This window comes from Dipodomys ordii, unplaced genomic scaffold (assembly GCF_000151885.1).
Source record: "Dipodomys ordii isolate 6190 unplaced genomic scaffold, Dord_2.0 Scaffold177, whole genome shotgun sequence".
Taxonomy (NCBI): domain Eukaryota; kingdom Metazoa; phylum Chordata; class Mammalia; order Rodentia; family Heteromyidae; genus Dipodomys; species Dipodomys ordii.
This window is the reverse complement of record NW_012267393.1, coordinates 2,130,651-2,137,851: the sequence shown is the minus strand read 5'-3', so window position 1 is coordinate 2,137,851 and position 7,201 is coordinate 2,130,651.

Genomic DNA, 7,201 nt, shown 5'->3' with positions numbered 1-7,201 from the left:
AAATCTGCATATATCAATTAGACGTAACAGATATCTACCGAATATTTTTCCAGCAGCATCAGATTATACCTTCTCCTCAGTAGTACATGTAATGTTCTCCAAAATACACCACATTCTAGCCCACAAAACAAATCTGTCCAAATTTAGAAACACTGAAATCCTACCCTGCATCCTCTCAGACTACAAGGGAATAAAATTAGAATTCAACACCAAAACCCATCAAAGGAAATACTGTAACACATGGAGGCTGAACAACACACTGTTGAACCACCACTGGGTCATGGAAGAGACTAGAAAGGACATTCAAATGTTCATGATATTCAAGAAAAATGATGACACAAATTACCAACACCTCTGGGACACAGCAAAGGCAGTACTCAGAGGCAAGTTTATATCTCTGAGTTCCTACATCAACAAATTGGAAAGATCTGAAACCAACAATTTAAAGAGGCACCTAAAGCTTCTTAAAAAAAAACAACAAGCTAAACCCCAATCCAGTAGAAGGGACACAAAAAATTAAAATTAAATCCGAATAAAATGAATTAGAGTCCAAAAGACTATAGAAATAATTAACAAAATAAAGAGTTGGTTCTTCAAAAAAATTAATAAAATGGACAGACCCTTAGCAAATCTTATGAGAAAAAAAGAGAACACGCCCAAATAAACAAACTCAGAGATGAGAATGGAAACATCACTACAGAAACAGCCAAGATTCAGAATATTATAAGCGGATACTTCTCAAACCTTTATGCTAATAAAGTTGAGAATCTGAAATATATGGACCAATTTGTAGCAAATATTGACAAAAATAGAAAACAGAATTAAAGAGAATCACCAGAAAGCTACAAGTGTATGGGGCAGGGAGGAGGGGGGGGCGCCAGATTGGGTTTGGGCCCTTGGCTTTTGGGGGTTTACCGTTCTTTTGGTTTTTGGATCTTGTCCACAAGGGGGCGCATCTTCCAAACACACACCCACTTCCTGCTGTCATCCTCAGCTCACATTCATCTTTCCCTATGCCTTCACCTTTCCTTACAACAAGAAGTCAAGATTCACTGACTGCAGAGGCTCTGAAAATGAGCTGCTCCCCAGGACCAGTGATTGCACTGCTCTTGTTGGTTGGTGAGTGATATGGCACAAAAAATAATTCTTCTGTTGGTGATGCTGACAGAATCTTTAACCATGGTTCCTCTAAGAAACAGGAGGGTCATGACCAAGCAGATTAAGATAACTCCTGCTGAATTCTCATATTTTGTTTTCAGGAGGAAGCAATGGAGACTCAGTGACCCAGACACAAGGCCAAATGGCCGTGTTAGAAGGGGCTTCCCTGACTGTGAACTGCTCCTATGAAACCAAACAGCACCTCACCCTATTCTGGTATGTCGAATACCCTGGAGAAGGTCCACAGCTCCTTATTAAAGTCTCCAAGGCCAGTAAGATGGGAAGCCACAAAGGATTTGAAGCCATGTATGACAAAGAAAGAAAGCCACAGTCCTAGTCAGACTTGGCTGTGCTCTGAGAGACACCATGGCTGTGCTATTGTGCTCTAAGAGACACAGTGGCAGAAACTACAGGGGGAGCTAAGCACAAACAGAGACAGCAGGGGCCTGGCTGCTGAGCTCCTGCTCTGTGATAGCTCTGCTTCAGGGAGAGGATCCAGACTACAATTGTTGCCATCACCGCATCCAGGACTGGAATCCCAATAGGAGAACTTGGAATAGACATGCCTCACAGAGAAGCTTTCACAGTGAGAAGGAAAAACAGTTCACACCCTAGTTCCCAGACTGGGTGTGAAATCTGTGATTTAAGAAATACAAAACTTGGAGATGAATGAAACGTTTTATCTGTTCATGCTTTTTATTTCTTAGCATCTATGGTAGCAGGGATTGAATTCGGGGCCTTATACTTGCTAAGCAAATCCTCTAACATTTGAATCTCATGCCCCAGTCTTCTTGCTTTTAGTTTGTTTTTCAGATAAAGTCTTGATCTTTTTCTGAGGTCATGAACCTACTACCTACACCTTCCAGCTTGTTGGGATTATGGCATGCTCCCCGCCCCCACACACACAACTGGCTTGTGTATGTTCATCCTCTGATAACACTCTATCCTCCTGAACTTGACTAAGGTCACAAGCTTTTGTGTTCAGAGCCACAGCTGAAAGTGTAAATATTACTATCTCCCTCATAAGTTGATGATCTAAAGAAAGTTATTCCAGAAGGACAAATCATAAAGCTGAGTATATCCCAATAAGTAACAAGTTCTTAGCAAAAGAAATTGAATTGCTATCCTGGTGTCTTGGAGGTTGGATCCTAGTGAGTCACAGCTTCCCTAGTACCTGCCAGGCCAGAAGGGGGAGGAGGTGACCATGGCTACAAGACAGAACGGATGGCAAAGAAAAGAACATACAGATGTCTTGGACTGTCTATTTTAGTCATGACTATATATCAGTGGTACACTTTTCCTTGTGAGAAGTATTCTTGGGACAAAAAGTGAGAGAGATGGGAGGTATATAATCATTCACTATCTCACACTATATAGGGAAATGCTTAGTGACCTATTATCTATGTTTCTCAATTATATATTATCTATTTATCAATCTACCATTCATCTTTCTATGTATCTGTCTCTCTATCTATCTCTCTATCCATCTATCTATCTATCTATCTTCATTGGCAATAAGGAATTTGGGCCATTTCCATTGCTTGGTTATTGTGGCAAATGCCACAATAGACATAGGTATGCAAGTGTCTTACCTTCTGATTCACATTCTATTATATGAATGCCTTAGGAGTATGGCTGGCTCACACAATAGCTCTGTTTGTTTATGGTTTTGTTAAAATTTCATACTGATTTTGACAGTGGTTTCAGTTGTTTAGGGTTCCTTTGCTTCATATCCACTGCATTTTTGCTGGTATAAATAATATTGGCCATTCATATTCTGTGTGTGTCTGTGTGTGTGCCGTTGTGTATGTGTGTGTGTGTGCGTGTGTGTGCGTGCACATGCATGTTGGTCCTGGCCCTTGAACTCGAGGGTAGCAACTACCACTTGAGCCACAGCTCTGCTTCAGGCTGTTTAATTTTTTTTTGGTGATACATTGAAGAAAAGGGTCTCAGGAAATTTGCACTTGGTTGACTTTGAACTGTAAAATTCACACCTCAGATTTCCAAGTAGACAGAATTCCAAGTGTTAGCTGCTGGTACCAGCCTCTCAACATTGCTTGGTTTGCATTTATTTTATGGCTAGGAGCATTGAGCAGTTCTTCACGTATTTGTTGGCAATTTTACCTTTTTTGTTCCTCTCCTTTGCCTGTTCATTAATTGGGTTGTTGATTTGTGGACAGGTTAATTGTTGAAAGCTCTCTGTGTATAGTTTAATCAGATGTATACCTCTCCTCACATATTCTGCTTCACCATTCCAACAAGAATGTGGAGTCAAATGCTGCAAATCCCAGACTTTCAAATTTTTTGGAGAAGATGGTTCTTGGAGGGGTGTGTTGCATTGCAGAAAAGACTTTACAAGTTTAATCTTCACATCCTCAACCACATCTGATGAAAGCCATTCCTCTGCACCAAACATGATCACAAGTAAAGGCTCATACTTCCTAATGTTTTCTCCTTTTGTTTGAGGAAGGTAACCCAGGTTGACCTGAAGCTTACAATCTTCCTACCTCAGCCTCAAGTGTTGGGACTGTCGGCATGACCTGCATCTTTCGTTGTTTTCATATGAGCCCTGAATTCACTTAAGTGGAAAAAAACAGCCCACACAAGAAGTCCTCACCACTGAGCCTGAGCAAGGCAGGGTGTATCCCTTGAAATCAGTGCATCTGGGAAGGCACGGGCACCTAGGCGGACATGAACCAGGAAAATGAAGGTCGAAATGGGGGTAATTGGATGGCACTGGCCAGTGGACCAACACAAATCAAGAAGACAGAGTTCCTCCACATGAACAAGAGAAGGCCCTCAGGCACAAACTCACTACAGCAGATGACGGACTAGCTAGGGAGGATGGCAGCATCCCCAGCACCAGGACAATAATCCTGCACTGCATGGGCATTAGAAAAATATGGACATGGGACAGTCTCCAAGCCCTGGGATTCCTTCTCCTAGGTCCAATATAGCCCATGACCAGTACTATCTGGCACCACATAAGTGCCCTCTTCTGAACATGTGTATACAATCACAAAATCCCTGTCCTGAACTGGCACCTGGTCCAATTTAGACAAGGAAGTAGGGAGGTTCCAAAATGGAGAAAAACAGTCCATTGGTACTGTAGCCGATGACACACTGGCTGGGAATGGTGGAAGCATGCCCAGCTTTGGGCCCATAGCCCCAGGCAACACAAGCCACAGCCTGGAAAGAAGACCTGAAAGACTCTGTCTCTGGCCTTCCTTCCCTCGTGGTTGTGCAATACAACATAAAAAGATAAAACTGTGTCCCTCAAACTTGTGCACATGCAAGCAAAACCACATACCCACACAAGCCACCCAGCAATCGGTTCCCAAGAAGGGGCAAGTGGATGCACTTACCTTGAAACTAGGTCATCTCGGATGGCACTGGCACAGGGGCCTACCAGGAAGCCCAGAAAAACAGATGATAGACCATGGGGTGAAGAACAAGCCACTGAGCATGACCTCCCTGTGAAAGGTGAAGAACTGGATGGGGAGAGTGGCAGCATCCTCAACTCATAATTCTAGTATACATTCCACAGTTGAAAATGATAGACACGCTGCAATTTTCATCATGCCATATCTTGTGACCTTTAGAACCCTCCTTTAGTCTAATGTGGCACCATATCCATGCACTTCTGTGTACACATGCCCACATCAGTTCACCCACAATTCGGTTCCCATGAGATGGTGGGAAGGGGCAAATATTACTTTGAATAGTGGTATCTTGAATGACACCAGCCTCTGGGCCCAGAGAACAGAAAGACAGAGTTCCTGGAGGTGAATGAAGGAGGCCCTCAGGCATGAGCTCACTGTAGCAATTAAAGAACTAGTTAGGGAGAGGGGCAGCATCCCCAGCTCCAGACCAATAATCCCTGGCTACACAGGCTGTAGCCAAGTATGGATGTGGAGCAGTCTCCAAGCCATGGCCTTCCTTATCCTGTTCCAATATAGCCTACCACCAGGCCTATCTGGCACCACATACTTAACCTTCCTGTGAACATGTGCACACAAAGGCACAGCCAGGCTATCTGGAACCACACATGTGCATTCATGGGAATTCGAGTATATATACAATCCTTGCCTTGTAAGTCAGTTCCTAGAGGGCCAGGCAGGAGTGGATCAACTTCCCTTGGATTGGTGACATCTGTGAATGGTACCTGCACCAGATCATCACAGATCACAAAGGTGGAAGTTTTGCAAGATGAAGAAAAGCAGGATACCAGGCATGACCTCCCTGTGGAAGGTGAAGCGCTGCATGGGGCAGGCAAAGTATCCTTAGCTCAGGGCCCATATTCCCAGTATACAGGCCATAGTTGGGAAGGGTGGCGAATATGCTGCAAGTTCCAACATGCCATTTCTTGTGCCCTCTAGAGCCCACCTCTAGTCCATCTGGTACCACATAGGTGCATTCATGTATACACATGCCAGCAACACCACACCCATGAATGGGTTCCCACAGGATGGCTGAAGGGGGGGCAATCTTTACCTGAAAATGGGTGTATCTCAGATGACACCAGCCCCTGGGATGACACAAATCCTTTAAGAGAAGAAGAACAGGTCCTGGACATGAAGTCACTGTAGCAGGTGAAGGACAAGTTAGGAAAGTGACAACATCCCCAGCTCCAGGCACACAACCCCAGGCTACATAGGCTTTAGAGAGGTATAGACACAGGGCAGTCTCCATGCCCTGGTATTCCTTGTCCTGGCCCAATATGCCCACAATCAGGTCTATCCGGCATCATGTATTTGCCCTCCTGTGAAAGTGTATACTGGCACATGGGCCTACCAGTAAGACAGTAGTCCACAAGGTGAAGAACCGGTCAGCTGGCATGACTTCCCTTCAGCAGAAGCAGCACTATTTAGAAAGGGCAGCAACATCCCAAGTTCCAGGCCTATAACCGAGGCTCCATAGGGCTGGGAAGGGATGTTTTACACGTGGTTGAGGTGGAGGAATCACTGGAGTGGGGAAGCATGAGGAGGGGGAGCACAGGGTGGGGGATGGGAAGACAGGGTGAGGGTGGGACAGCATGAGGTGGGGTGGGGAAAGCACAGGGTAGGGTAGGGATGGGCAGGGTGGCAGGAGGGGGAGGGGGCTGAGGTGGTGGCTAGTGGGGTTGCTGTGGGGTCTCGTGGGTTATGATTAGGGGGCCATAAAATAAGGTTGGGCCCACTGAACTTGAGAGAGGGTTGTCTAGAGATAGCTTCCACACAGTGGCAGAGGAGAGAATGGAGAAGAGGGAAATGAAGGGAGGTAAGGAAGGGTCCTCACTTACATTGAATCTGGGTTATCCAAGGATAGCTACTGCAGCTGGACCCACACATTAGATCTGCCTGTGGTGAAGCTGAAGAGGCCCTCAGGAACTAACACTATGCAACATGGGCTGCACCTGTTAGGGGAGGGCAGTAGATATAGGGAAATGGAGAACCCGGGATCACAGAAACCATAGCCAGGAGGGAAGCGGATGGACCATGAGCCCCTACCTGCCTTCTCTGCTGACTGCTACAACTAATCTGTCCCCCTGCACACACATATATCCCCTCACCCATATATCTTCCCACAATAGAAGGGGTGGGACCGGGTTGGGTTTGAGGGTCATGCTTGGAAGGGGTATGGGAAGTGTGGCCCACGTACCTTGGAACCTGGTTATCTAGAGTTGATTCCCACAGGTGGGTCCATACATGCTTAAACCAACACATGGGGAGGGGCACAGGGAATGCTATGGCCATGGGACAGAGGTGGACATGGGCCGGGCGGTCAGGAGAATGAGGTGCAGGTGGGCCTGATGGCACTGGGAAGGGGGGCTAGCACAGGGTATGGGGAAAAGGGAAGATGAGTTGGGTCACTTCAATCAAAGTAGGTTTTTCTTGGATGGCTCCTGCAGAGGGACCGAGGAGAAGGAGGAGAAGGAGGAGGAGGAGGAAGAGGAAGAGAAGGAGAAGAAGGAGAAGGAGAAGAAGAAGAAGAAGAAGAAGAAGAAGAAGAAGAAGAAGAAGAAGAAGAAGAAGAAGAAGAAGAAGAAGAAGAAGAAGAAGAA